We start from the raw sequence: 14,786 nt of genomic DNA, 5'->3' as shown, positions 1-14,786 counted from the left end.
AACAGCAACTTTGCAGTGTTTTTTTGTATGTTTTTTATAGTTGTATTTGCGATTTCTTGGTCTCATTTGATAGAATGGAAGACATATTACAGAAATAGAGATGATTTTGATTGGTTTTAGCACTGGAAATGGCTTGAAACTGAGCTCAGAGTAGCAGAAATGTTAAATTTTTGCCGATATTCAAGAGTAAACAAACGACCTCACACATCTAATACACGTCGGCTGGTGGGTCTAATATACATTCACAAATATGGTGATGATATTTATACAATTATTACAGTATTGCATAACAGTAAATCTTCTATTTTTTGGTGTGAATAAAAATTTATTATGTGAATAAAAAATCAAAATGGAATTTATTTGTAAAGCTTCAAAACATAACTAATGAACAGAGGAAATGTTAGTTTAGTTCCAGGAATACCTGCATTGTTCATTCTGGACCCTATTTTGAAATTGGAATATTTTGAACTTTGTGTTAAATTGGCCAAATTAACAATTTCCGATCGCTTTATTTTGTAGTTGAAACAGTTGACTTGGCGATTTCTTGTGCTCAATCGATAGAATAGAAGTAATACTAGTGAAATAGCTAAGAATTTGGTTGATTGGAATAATGTAATTGGCCTAAAATGGGAGTCAAAGTCGGCAAAATCGCCGATTCGTAAATATCGCTGACACATCAAAATTCGCGAGAGCATAATTTCGTCAGTTTTCCACCAAATTTCATACTTTTTGTTTTATTACCTTCACAAAAAGATTCTCTACGATTTCATAAGAAAAAATAACAAATTTTTTTTTTGAAAATTCTTGGACACTGGCGCGTGACTCCAGATTTGGGCCTTGGACCCTGAAAGGGTTAATATTATATAAAAACAAACAATCTTTGGTCTAGAGGTATTTTAACACATAACGTTACAATAATAAATTATTAGCATACTAAAATAATAAATAATAATTAATGACCCAACACACAGGGTACAACTTTCTCAGACATTACTGTGTCACATATATACATATGCTAAAATAATAAATTATAAGTAACATTTGTACAATAATAAATTATAATCAACTGTATTCTTCCCGTGTCTCACAACACCCTTATTACGCTCTCTGTGTCACACGACACTTGTCCGAGTTGTGACGCTCCCTGTGTCACACGACACTTATCCGTGTAATGATGCTCCTTCTCAACCGTGTCCCTTGACATCCTTTTCACTGTGTCACACAACACTCCTGCTCTCCGTGTCACACGACACCCTTTTCTCTGCGTAATGACACTCCTTCTCAACCGTGTCTCTTGACACCCTTTTCTCTGTGTCACACGACACCCTTTTCTCTGTGTCATACACTTTCTTGACTGTGTCATCCATGAAACCCTTGTCTCTGCGACACACTCACTATTACCCGCATAGCGTCTTTCCTCTCAGAGGCCAGTCACATGACACTATTCATGACACTAACATGACACTAACAGTGCAGCGGCAGCGGCAGCGGCAGCAGCGACTTCCAAGCTCCGTACTTTTCTCCAACTACCAGAGCTACCAATGCTCCTATGATGACCTAGTTACAAGCAAAACTGCACTACCCAACGTAGCACCCAGAATGACCAAAGATTACCAACAGTGAAACCTACAAATCGAAAATAAGAGAGATCAAAGGAAGACTGCACACAAACCGAAAGCAACACCCCGCTGCCAGCCGAACAATGTAACCCTAAGCTTTGTATACTACAACTTCTTCTTAACAACAACAATTCCTGTAGTATTATGAAGCGCAATCTAAGAGGAAACAGCACCAAGGCCAGCAAGAAAACACCGAAAAATCAACTATTCAACAAGTGTAGTCAGGAGGACGCCGGCCCAGCAACCACCCCTCTCACCACAACTCAAGGCGACACCACAACAACAACAACAACAAACATGGCTGCCACCAGCCCATCCTCCCCTCTCTTCCCTGGATTCAACCTACCAAGTAGTCTCTCAGGTATGACCAACGATCCAGATACCCTAAAGTCATGCATCTCCAACTTAGTTATTGAAAATATGAATCTTCGAGAGACACTAACAAAACAAGACACCAGGATGACACAACTCGAGAACAAAATCTTCAGTCTTGAACAAAAGTTATCAACACCAGGAATGACAAACTGTGGCAAGACCATCCAAACAGTCATAGATAGCCATACCCAACAAATAATATCTCTTAATACAAAGGTTGAAGAAGCAGTAAAACAATGGAAGAACAACTTAGATAACCAGTTCAGTGACTACTTTGCTCTCCAAGAAGATAAAACTGAGCAAGATAAACTATCGGACGCAGTAATAGTTAACAGTCCACTTTTTCCCAGTGATATGAACCAAACAAACAGTAAAGAAATTACTCTGCAGATCATAAAGGACCAAACAAGTGTTATTGTACCAGAGTCAGAAATAAAAGAAGCCAGGTTACTAGGATCCCATGGTAGAAAAAGTGTTATGCTTAGATTCCACTCACATGACAGGAAAAAAGACTTAATTATTGCATCTATTAAAGTAAAGAAAGAGGTATACATAAACGAGTGTCTTACCAAAAAACGTCAGAACCTCCTGTATAGAGTCAGAAAACTTAAGCGAGAGAATAATGACACAATACACCAATGCTTCACACGGGATGGGAAAATTCTTGTTAGGAAAACAAATGTAGGTCAACTGTACACAATCACGAACGAGAATGATCTATCACGATTTCTCAGGGATACTAATCTTACAGAGAATAACTAAACAATGTCCAACTTAAAAGCCTACGTAGTGTAGTGTATGTTTTGCTCCATTATTGTTCAAATTTCATTGTACAATCTCTTAGTAATTAAATAATCAACTACCTCATTTTGTGATTTTACTAGTAAGCAAAAATCACCTTATGTGATTTTCTTATTTACTATTGTTCGCTTGAACATTAGCTGAATTGATACTTTCTCTGTCCATATTACTACCTCTTATTTTTTTAAATACTATCAATTGATATTACTTACTAAAATTAATAAATATCATTTTTACTAAAATTTCAATTTACTCTTAACATTTTTGACATTTAATAACCATTACTTGTCTAATTACCTTTACCTGTTTTAATACCACATTTACTATCCTAGATTACTCTTAATTACCTTGTACTGCCATATAACCTCTAGTATAACTACCAGTGCAATATTGAATGAAATAAACATTACTTTTTCACTTTTTTGTAATCATTATTACTTACTAAAATTTTATTAAACACCATATTTACTACCAGTCAATTTTACTTTTGTACATTAAACATTATTTTATACTTCCCATAACATTTTGTTGCCAAATTTTCAAGTTTTTATATTCAACCCCAACCTTTATATTATCCTTTGTACCTGTGTACCTGGGTACCTGTCTACCATCTTACTATCATATTATAACCAAGACATTACCATTGTGATTTTTTACTATTATTCTTTTGGTACTTTAATTGTGAATTTTATTTTGTCAATTTAAATCTATAGTTATAATCTTGATCTTGTCAACAACCTATACCAGACTCTAGTGCAATTGCAAGTACCATTTCAAATTGTATTTTTATATTATAAGTTTATATTATAATTCCTACCATCTGTCCATTTAACTTTGCTTACCATTACTTATTTTTAGTCCCTTATATATTTTCTCCTTTATTTTAGCTTTATATAACTACCCTAGTTTATATATTCACAATTGTTAAAATAATCAAGGTGCTATTCTCAGGTGCTAAAGTAGAATAAGTTCACAATTTTGCCATTATATTCCAAAGCTCATTTATTTGATTACCACTTTATTCTTCACCACAACCTATATTAGTCCCTTTTTATTATAATTTTAAACTATAATTCTAACTTTAAAAAATTACCTTTATAGTACTACCTACTATCATATTCCCAAGCTCTATTATATGATCATCACTTTATTTGTGTTAGTCCCTTAGCTCATTATTTTACATTTGTTAAATAATTCAGGTGCTCTTTTTAAGCTTAAGACTATTTACTTTGTTTTATACTTAATTCTAACTATAGATTCACTACAAATCTTATGATTACAAGCATTGATCCTGATACGAACCTCTTATTTAATGACTTAAATGAATCAAACAGTTACTGTAATTACTACACTGCAGAACAATCAAAGGCACTTCTCAGTGCCAATAACAACATAACTATCTTTAACTACAATATCAGATCTTTAAGCAAGCATTACGATGACCTCATAGCATTACTAAATTCCTTACATGCCAATATGTCCATCATTACACTAACTGAAACCTGGCTAAAGCCTGATAGTACAGATGTCTATGCCATTCCTGGTTACACAGCCATACACAACTGTAGGCCAGACCAACAAGGGGGTGGCACAGCCATATACTACTCAGACCAACTAGAATGTATCACTAATACTTGCACAAGGGATGAACATGGGGAATATATAATAGCTAAATTCAAATCCAAATACCTACAAAAACCTCTCACATTGATAAACATCTACAGAGTTCCACAGTCAAACATTAGCCAATTTAGTCAAAATCTAGGAAGTATGATAACCGATGCACGCATGAACAAAGATCACTTACTACTCTCAGGTGACTTCAATATAAATCTCCTGCAAGACCAGGACCCACACGTTACTGAATTCACAAACACAATGAGTAACTGTATGTTACTACCAACAGTAACAAAACCTACAAGAGTTACAGAGACTAATGTTTCCCTACTTGACCACATCTGGACCAACACCATATCCCCTTTAAAATCAGGCATAATTACAGATAATACCACAGACCACTACCCTACTTTCCTCATAACAACTCTTGGTAAACTACCCCAAGACACTACTAAAGTCACCTTCAGACTTCACAATGAGGCAGCCATTAATAACTTCACAACAGCATTAGCAAACATTGATTGGCACACTGAGCTAGAAATCTATACAGATATTGACGAATGTATTAATAATTTTCTAAAAAAGACCCAATACCTCTATAACAAACACTGCCCTAAAAAAACTAAACAGATGACAGCAAAGAGACTGAACAGTCCCTGGCTAACACCCAGCATTCTCAAATCCATAAATACAAAACACCAATATGAAAAACAGTACAGAATGGGTCACATAACCAGAGACCAAACAAAACGTTACTCGTCAATCCTAACCAGCCTGATAAGAAGGGCAAAAAAATTGTATTATGAGAACAGATTATCCAACTGCCTCGGTGGGAGACGGCCGACTTGTTGAAAAAAAAAAAAAAAAATTATCCAACTTACGAGGTGATATAAAAAAGACCTGGAAAACCCTATCAGAAATTCTGGGAACAAAAAAGATATCACGAAATAGCGAAATAAAATTAGCAAAATCAGATGAACCCCAACTCCCACCAACAGAAACAGCAAACAGACTCAATGATTTCTTCTACACTATAGGACAAAACCTTGCCAATAAAATCCCAAGCTCAGATACCCCACCAAATGACTACCTCACCGGCAACTACCCGAACACACTGTTCCTAGCTCCGACTAACCCATACGAAGTCTCCCTTATTATCAATGCACTAAAAAACAAGGCAGGTGATTTAAGTACCTTACCACCCTTTATATACAAAAAAGTGTCACAAGTGCTATCTCCAATCATTGCAACACTCTTTAACAAATCCATTGAATCCTCCACCTTCCCTACAGTACTCAAAATAGCAAGGGTCACCCCGATCCACAAAGGAGGAGACCAAACAGAGTTGAATAACTATAGGCCAATATCCAACTTACACCCTCTCTCAAAAATCTTCGAAAAATTAATTCATAAACGAATCTACTCCTACCTTATCTCCCAAAACATACTAAACCCCTGCCAATTTGGATTCAGGCCTAATAAAAATACTAATGATGCTATTATACACATGCTTGAACATATATACACTGCAATAGAGAAAAAAGAAGTCCCACTGGGGATCTTCATTGACTTACGTAAAGCTTTTGATACAGTTGACCATGACTTGCTCCACGTAAAATTGTCACACTATGGTATAAGAGGGCACTCCCTCAACTACCTCAAGTCATACCTCAGCAACAGAAGCCAATATGTGTATGCAAATGGGGCAAACTCTTCTGCGCAACCAATTACAGTTGGTGTCCCACAGGGAAGTGTCCTTGGCCCTCTTCTCTTTCTCCTATACATAAATGACCTTCCAAATGCTTCACAATTACTCAAACCCACACTATTTGCAGATGACACTACATACGCCTTCTCTCACCCGAGCCCAGTCACACTAGCCAATACTGTAAATACCGAATTACAGAAAATATCTACCTGGATGAGGACTAACAAACTTACACTAAACATTGACAAAACCTACTTCATTCAGTTTGGTAACAGAGCTACAGATGTCCCTCTTAACATAATGATAAACGGATCACCGATCACAAAGCTAACTGAGGGAAAATTCTTAGGAATCCACCTTGATAATAGACTCAAATTTCATACACATATACAACAAATTTCTAAGAAAATTTCCAAGACTGTAGGCATACTATCGAAGATACGGTACTATGTTCCACAGTCAGCCCTCCTGGCCCTATATCACTCTCTTATTTACCCCTATCTCACCTATGGAATTTGTGCATGGGGCTCAACAACAATTAACCATCTCAGACCACTAATTACCCAACAAAAGGCTGCAGTTAGAATGATAACAAATTCTCACTACAGGCAGCACACTCCACCAATATTCAATACACTAAACCTACTCACCATACAAAACATCCATACTTATTACTGCACCTATTACATACATAGAACACTTAACTCTGATATTAACCCTCCCCTCAAACATCTCCTTGCCAACCTCAACAGAACACATGACCATAACACAAGGCACAGATCACTCTTTGATGTTCCTCGTGTCCATCTCACACTATGCAAAAACTCAATGCACATAAAAGGCCCTAAAATCTGGAATTCATTACCTGTAAATATAAAAGAAACACTACCTGTTTATAAATTCAAGTCTCTACTCAAAGATCACTTACTCACCCAAACCTAATACTGAATAACTGAACCTTATAAATTGTATAACTTAAATGTTTCTCACAATTATATCACATAAATGTTAAACCTAAATCCGAATCTAACTTTATTATTTTTTAAATACACTACCTAACAGAATCCTTCATATGACTGAATGCAACCATATGACCTGTCTTTGTAATACTCACTTGTGCTTTATAGTAATCTGTTTACATTAATGTTTTATCACTGATTTCATCATTGCTTAGTTAATCTTAAGTTAATTTTAAGCCAGCCCGTAATGCTATGCATAGTATAAGTGGCTTTGGTATGCTGCTCTTATCTGTATTTTTTTGTACCTCTGTATGTGTGCTCAAATTAATAAATAAATAAATAAAAAATAAATAAATAAATACACTATAATCGTATCTTCTTCAGTGTCACATGACACCCTTTTCTTCTCAGTGTTCCACTACGGTCCTATAGCTTATTTCAGTGTTACACTCCATCATACTGCCTTCAGTGTCACACTACGGTCCCAGCCCAGTTCAGTGTCACACTCCAATCTTTTCTTCATACAGTGTCACACTACAACAGCCTCAGATGACTCGGCCCACAGTTGACCAGCGTAGGCGTTGAGTCCGCAGACATCACCTGTCCTGAAAATACTCTAAGGCCAGTAGAAGTACACCGTAAGGTGGTCTGGTGAACACTATCTACCGCCTCCAAGACCAGTTGACACACACCGCTAGCAGAACACACTATGTTGCAAGCTCACTGAATGCGGCCGTCAAGTAACTGAGGCCATCATATTCAGTGAGCTGCGGTGAGCGCTTCTTCTAAAGCCAGTAGATATACCATAAGATGGTCGGACGAATACTCTCTACTGCCAGCAGATATGTACCGTGAGGTGTTCTGGTAATTACTGCCTCTAAGGCCGGCTCAGCAGTCCCCACATTGGGTTTGATGACATACCCTTGGTACTGCCGGCCAGCAGGTTAACCATTTAACCGCTAGTTTGGCAGGGGGCCGTCACACCCTCAAATCTAGCAAGAGAAAGCTGGTAGGCCTACATATGAAAGAATGGGTGTATGTGGTCAGTGTGCACAGTATAAAAAAAGTCCTGCAGCACACAGTGAGTAATGAGAAAAAAAAAACTTTGACCGTGTTTTTGGTTTAAAACAGCGCCTTTACACTGTACATGTACTATTTTCATATGGTATTTATTGTTGTATTCTAGTTTTCCTGGTCTCATTGTATAGAATGGAAGACATATTACAGAAATTGAGATGATTTTGACTGGTTTTACAATGAAAATTGAGCTCAAAGTAGCAGAAATGTTCGATTTTTACCAAAGTTCAAAAGTAAACAAATAATGCTAACCGTCCAATACACGTCAACTGGTGAGTCTAATATTCTTTCACAAGTGCACCGATATTATTTATGCCATTTGTACACTAATGTAGTAGTCTGCATAACAGTAAATCTTATTTTTTTTTGTTAGAATGAAAAGTCAATGTGGAAAGCAAAAGAAATGTAAGAGGGGCCTGGGGATGTGACTGATGAACAGAGGAAATGTTATTTTAGTGCCAGGAATGTCTTCCATGTTCATTCTGGACCCTATTTGGAAATTGGCATCTTTTGAAAATTGTGTGAAATTGGCAAAATTGCTAAATTCTGACTACTTTATTGGATAGTTGAAATCAGTAAATGGGTGGTTTCTTGTACTCATTCGAAAGAAAAAATGGAGTTCTAGCAAAACAGTTATGATTTTTGTCAACTAGTACACTGGAATTGGCCAAAAATAGGGCTCAAAGTGGGCAAAATCACCGATGCGTAAACATCGTCGAGACCGCTAACTTCGCGAAAGCATAATTCCTTAAGTTTTCCATCAATTTTCATGCTTTTGGTGTCATTATGATTGGGAAAAGATTCTCTATCTTTTCATAAGAAAAAAAAATTTTTTTTTGAAATTTTGGCAACCCTGAGAACAAGTCTCTGAGAGGGCCTGGCAACCCCCAAAGGGTTAAAAGCCATACATGGCTTTAATAAACAAAAGATTACAAGACAATACAGTGCAGTCAAGAATTATGTGAGAAGAAAAGTTTAAGAAATATATTACTTAGGTATTGGAAGAGGTATTATTTAGAAGAAAACGTACGCATAAATAGTAGTTGATGTTGAGGGACTTACTTGTTTCTTGGTGAGGGTGAACTGCTCACGGTGGTACATATGGTTAGTGTCAGGGTCCTCCACCCAGATCGAGTAGGTTTCCTGACTTCCATGAACTCTGTCATTCCACCTGTATCCAAAGAGTCCTGCTCAGCACCATAAATTTCTCACATTCAAGAACATAAGGATGATTTGTAATATGGAAATCCATATTTGCTATTGACATATACAGTTTCAGAGTGGGTAAGGGATGTGTAGATCAAGTGTTTACATTGAAGCATATATGTGAACAGTATTTAGTTTTCATTGCATTTATGGATTTAGAAAAGGCATATGATAGAGTGGATAGAGGAGCAATGTGGCAGATGTTGCAAGTATATGGAATAGGTGGTAAGTTTTTAAATGCTGTAAAGAGTTTTTATGAGGATAGTGAGGCTCAGGTTAGGGTGTGTAGAAGAGAGGGAGACTACTTCCCGGTAAAAGTAGGTCTTAGACAGGGATGTGTAATGTCACTATGGTTGTTTAATATATTTATAGATGGGGTTGTAAAGGAAGTAAATGCTAGGGTGTTCGGGAGAGCGGTGGGATTAAATTTTGGGGAATCAAATTCAAAATGGGAATTGACACAGTTACTTTTTGCTGATGATACTGTGCTTATGGGAGATTCTAAAGAAAAATTGCAAGGGATAGTGGATGAGTTTGGGAATGTGTTTAGAGGCAGAAAGTTGAAAGTGAACATAGAAAAGAGTAAGGTGATCAGGGTATCAAATGATTTAGATAAAGAAAAATTGGATATCAAATTGGGGAGGAGAAGTATGGAAGAAGTGAATGTTTTCAGATAGTACTTGGGAGTTGATGTGTCGGCGGATGGATTTATGAAGGATGAGGTTAATCATAGAATTGATGAGGGAAAAAAGGTGAGTGGTGTGTTGAGGTATATGTGGAGTCAAAAAACGTTATCTGTGGAGGCAAAGAAGGGAATGTATGAAAGTATAGTAGTACCAACACTCTTATATGGGTGTGAAGCTTGGGTGGTAAATGCAGCAACAAGGAGATGGTTGGAGGCAGTGGAGATGTCCTGTTTAAGGGCAATGTGTGGTGTAAATATTATGCAGAAAATTCGGAGTGTGGAAATTAGGAAAAGGTGTGGAGTTAATAAAAGTATTAGCTAGAGGGCAGAAGAGGGGTTGTTGAGGTGGTTTGGTCATTTAGAGAGAATGGATCAAAGTAGAATGACATGGAAAGCATATAAATCTAGAAGGGAAGGAAGGCGGGGTAGGGGTCGTCCTCGAAAGGGTTGGAGAGGGGGTAAAGAAGGTTTTGTGGGCGAGGGGCTTCGACTTCCAGCAAGCGTGCCTGAGCATGTTAGATAGGAGTGAATGGAGACGAATGGTATTTGGGACCTGACGATCTGTTGGAGTGTGAGCAGGGTAATATTTAGTGAAGAGATTCGGGGAAACCAGTTATTTTCATATAGTCGGACTTGAGTCCTGGAAATGGGAAGTACAATGCCTGCACTTTAACCCTTTGACTGTCGCAACCCCAAATCCTGGTGTCGCAAAATTAAAAAAAAAAAAAAAAAATTATTTTTTCTTATGAAATGATAGAGAATCTTTTCCCGATTGTAAAGGCACCAAAAAAACGAAATTTGATGGAAAACTGACGGAATTACGCTCTCGCGAAGTTAGCGACTTCGGCGATATTTAAAAATCGGCAATTTCGCCCACTTTGAGCCCTATTTTCGGTTAATTCTGTTATTCCAGTCAACCAAACTCATAACTATTTCTTCAGAACTCTATTTTTTCTATCGATTGAGTACAAGAAACTGCCCATTTACCGATTTCAACTACCCAATAACATGGTCAGAAATTTGCAATTTGGCCAATTTCACGAAATTAAAAAATACGACAATTTCAAAATAAGGTCCAGAATGAACAATGCAGACATTCCTGGCTCTAAAATAAGATTTTCTTTGTTCATCAGTCATGTCTCCAGGTCCCTGTGATATTACTCTTGCTTTTTATTTTGAAATTTTATTCAAACAAAAAATAGAAGATTTACTATTATGCAGACTACTGCAGTACTGTAATAATTGTAAAAATTACATCAACCCATTCATGACTGCGTATTAGAATGGCTATTTGGACATTTATTGGACAATGACATCATTTGTTTACTTTTGAACATCGGCAAAAATCAAACATTTCCTGTACTTTGTGCTCCATTTCCAGGTTCTTTTTATAGTAAAATTAATCAAAATCACCTCCATTTCTATAATATAGTTTCCATTCTATCAAATGAGACCAAGAAAACGAGAATACAACCACAAATACTATACGAAAATAGACCACAAAGTCGGCATTTTAATTAAAAAAAACGGTCGGAGTTTTTTTTTTCTCATTATGCACTGCGTGTTCCAGGATTTTTTTTATGTGGTGCACACTGACCACACAGTCCCATTCTCTCACATGTGGGCCTACTAGCTTTCTCCTGCCTGATTTGAAGCCGCTAGAATTTATGAGTATACGTATATACGTCAAACACGGTACCTCGCAAACGTATATATACGGCCGCGACAGTCAAAGGGTTAAAGGAGGGGTTTGGGATATTGGCAGTTTGGAGGGATATGTTGTGTATCTTTATACATATATGCTTCTAAACTGTTGTATTCTGAGCACCTCTGCAAAAACAGTGATAATGTGTGAGTGAGGTGAAAGTGTTGAATGATGATGAAAGTATTTTCTTTTTGGGGATTTTCTTTCTTTTTTGGGTCACCCTGCCTCGGTGGGAGACGGCCGACTTGTTGGAAAAAAAAAAAAAAATATACAGTATGAGATTACTCATTTCTTTTTTATCTCTAAGACACAATAAATTGCTAATTTTTCTATTGTGAACTCCACACCAATGATTCATATTTCAGTTTTTGTCAAACATATTGTGTACAGCTCCTTCTGCATTTCCCATCCATATACCTCAATTTTCTACTTCAGAAATACAGAACAAATTCTACTGAATTATCTCATTCATTAACAGCAGAGAGTCTGTTGATTATAAACTGTCAGTTATTGTTACAATTATGGCAAAACAATCATCTCAATCCACAACAATAACTGCCATTATGGGACACCTGCTCACATCTATTAGTTCATTAACATGAGGGTTTATCATATTTCATTCATGTGATCCTTATGTGGCTTATCACTTCTGTGCATTTATTTACACTATTAATTTTTGTTATTTATCTGCTTTATTTGCCACCTTATCCTAAATCCATCATTGTTTTACTACAACAGTTTAATTACTTTTTTACCAGACTGGGTATCTCCCACCAAGTTGAAGTGTTACAAAAAACAAAACATTTACTATCACTCATTCAACATCTTAATGACCAATAAAACTGAAATGACCCTCTGAAATGCAACATCCCAACGTCCTTCAGAGTGCAGGCACTGTACTTTCTACCTCTAGGACTCAAGTCTGGCCAACCAGTTTTCATCAAAACCCTTTGTTAATGTTACCCTGCTGGCATTTCAACAGCATGACAAGCTATGAAAACCACTTAACTCACTCACTCACTAATCTAACATGCTCACACACCTATGAATCCTGATTCACCAACCACTTAAATCCTCTGTTTCACCTTTCCTGTAATAACCTCTACTCCTACCCCAAATTTATGCACCTTCTCGGTCATTGCAGTCTGCTCTCTCTAATCTAAATGATCAGACCACTGGAAAAATCCCTCTAAGTCCTCTGAATTATACTTTTTTTCAATCATATAGCATCATCTAATTTCTTGATAATACTGACACCACACATTGCTCACAAACATATATCCACTGCTTCTAGCTTCCTCCTTGCTGTAATATTTAATTACTATGCTTCACATCCACATAAAAGGGTTGGTACCACCATTTTTTGCCTTAATAATTTTTCTTTCCACAGATGCCTCAACACTTCCTTACCATTTTTCTCCCTTGTTTTTTCCATAGTTCACCTTGTCTTTCATAAACCCATCTGTCAATATATCCACTCCCAAAACACTAAATGAATTAAATTCTTCCATACTCCCTCCTTCCAGTCTTTCATTGTCTAGGCTTTGTTACATTAATTTGCTCTTTTCAATGTTCACTTTTAACTCCCTGTAACTCAGCCTCTGAATCTTTACTAACATTTACAACTTCTCAGAATCTCACAGCAGTATTGCAACATCGACAAAGTTTAACTGTGACAATTTAAATTCGCCGAGGAGTCAGATATTTCTTACTGCTAGGCATGCTGAACAAGGACTACTGAAATGGCATTCCCACAATGCACCACTGGCTCCCTGATTTTTTTTGTACTGTGCAAACTGACCTCTTACATTTAGGCCTACCAGCTTTCTCCCACTAGATTTGAAGCCACTAGAATTTTGGCATAGTACTACAGCACCAGCACTGGCTTGTAAGCTGTGGCATGCAAAGAGTACGTAACCTTTATTCGGCGCATGTACACACCCTCATTTACAGGCTATCTCCCCCAACCAGCGAACCAGGTTGCTAAGAGTTGATGATGGGGGCCCCGTCGTTCAATTATTGACCAGGTTCTAGCCAATAAGAAGATGGTTTTGGCAATCGCAGAGGTTATGTGGGTACCGCTCTCCTGTCTGCCCTTGTCATTCCCATTCTAGAGCTGGTTGAAGCACGGTCTGCTATCTTGTGGCTTCTATTTCTGCTTTGCTTACCGTGGAGTGCACTATACTTATCACTGTACATAGTGTACATATTGCTGTTCTAAATTGGTGAAGGATAATATAAGTCTAAACTTTTTCTACTGTGTTTATTTTGCACCCATTACACCCGGGGTAACAGGCCATTTGGAATCCTGGGTTGTAATATGGGTAGCCTGTCCGAGAGCTGGAGCTGGACTTAGAGAAACGGTTGAGTTTAGGGTGAAGCTCGTAGCAGGAACATTGTGCAGCTTGCTGTCTGGCACTGCTTTACAAATTTTGCGTGTCAGTTGCTTTATGATAAGCCTTGCTATTGTGTGATCGTTCAACAGCTCGCTACTAGCTTGTTCGGTGTGCTCGCTTCGCTACGGTCAATCTTCTAGAGCAGTGTAGCTGTCTGGCATTGCTTTACAAATTTTGCGTGTCAGTTGTTACTAGCCTGTTCGGTGTGGAGAATTTTGCAGTCGGCTTTGCTTGTATGCGTATTCTGCAAACGTACTGTGCATAGCTAAGCGTGTTCTGAAAATTAACGTGTTACGTTGGGGTATTCTGCAATCGTACTGTGCATAGCGAATAACTTATGCCACCTAGACGAGTCAGACGTCTGGTGTCGGCATATACTTTGCATAACCTACCTAAATTGTCCCTACAGCGTTGTTGGCAAATTGCTCGTTCCATTGGCATTACATACAAACGCACTCTCACAGCTGCGCAACTGCGTTCACTGATTGCTGACAAACTTATAGAAGAAGAGATGGCACATCAGACTCCTCCCTCTACGGGAGCTAGGGCAAAAACTCCTATGTTCTCGCAGGAGGAAGATGATACTCCTATGGAGCAAAATGGTCAGTATAGTGCAGCTGGGTTGTCTCAAGGTGAAT

The 14,786-nt window shown here is 37.5% G+C and overlaps 1 protein-coding gene across 8 annotated transcripts in view; it reads right to left on the bottom strand.

Annotated features, from left to right (window-relative positions):
• LOC128688141 (uncharacterized) overlaps positions 1 to 9,383 on the bottom strand; it is a 301,283-nt gene extending 291,900 nt beyond the window's left edge. For 7 of the 8 annotated variants that reach the window (XR_011391059.1, XR_011391062.1, XR_011391060.1 and 4 more), the window contains exon 1: positions 9,219 to 9,382. The gene's annotated coding sequence lies outside the window, so the exon portion shown is untranslated. Of the gene's footprint in view, positions 1 to 9,218 lie in introns of all 8 variants that reach the window. The other variant, XM_070080063.1, reaches the window with a different exon arrangement.
• Between the last annotated feature and the right edge of the window lie 5,403 nt (positions 9,384 to 14,786).

Source organism: Cherax quadricarinatus, unplaced genomic scaffold (genome assembly GCF_038502225.1).
Source record: "Cherax quadricarinatus isolate ZL_2023a unplaced genomic scaffold, ASM3850222v1 Contig125, whole genome shotgun sequence".
In the NCBI taxonomy this organism is placed as follows: domain Eukaryota; kingdom Metazoa; phylum Arthropoda; class Malacostraca; order Decapoda; family Parastacidae; genus Cherax; species Cherax quadricarinatus.
This window is presented reverse-complemented; position numbering and strand designations above follow the sequence as displayed.